This window comes from Octodon degus, unplaced genomic scaffold (genome assembly GCF_000260255.1).
Source record: "Octodon degus isolate 3935 unplaced genomic scaffold, OctDeg1.0 scaffold00403, whole genome shotgun sequence".
Lineage (NCBI taxonomy): Eukaryota > Metazoa > Chordata > Mammalia > Rodentia > Octodontidae > Octodon > Octodon degus.
The window spans coordinates 319,045-319,817 of NW_004524979.1; positions in this window are offsets into that span (position 1 = coordinate 319,045).

A 773-nucleotide genomic window follows, 5' to 3' on the forward strand; every position below is an offset into this window, starting at 1 on the left:
AGATATAAGTATATTTATGAAGATATTATTCTATCAGTCTTCATGGCAGTTTGTGACATTTGACATCATTTTGTAAGCTCTGTATTTATTTACTCATTCTAAACTTAACGTGAGAAAAGATTATGCTTGTATATAACACTATTACAGGTGTCTTTTAATATCTATGTAATAATAACATTGTTATTCTATAATTTCAACATTTATAAATACATCTGCATTCATAATTATTTCCATTTGTACATGAGAAAGTTATCCACTAAATAGTTTGAAACTGGGGAAAAACCTAGGTTAATTGTTAAATGAGGGCCAGCCAGATAGCTCGACTAACTAAAGCATCTGCTTAGGAACGGTGCAGTGGCCAGGGTTCAATCCCTGTCATGCCATGCCAGCCCGGCCTGCAAGGCATACTGAGTTGGTGATTGAGACTGCACGTGGTGATGTGAGCCTTTAATCCCAGCAGCACTTGGGAGACAGAAAACAGGAGAATTACTATGAGTCTAATCTACATAGTGAGACCTTGTTCACCCTGTCCTAAATACAGGAAAAAATTGTGAAATGATTTATATTGTTTAAGCAGAAATAAAACTCAGAAGTTGCATTAAAAGAGATTGAGTCATTGTGCATTCTCTCTCTCTCTCTCTCTCTCTCTCTCTCTCTCCCCGGTTTTTGAGACTTTGCTTTGCTCCAAGAGTAATATTTGAATGAAATAGCATGACAAATTTTGAAAGTCTTATTTTAGAGGATGCTGGGATATCTGGATAAGGTTTTCTCTA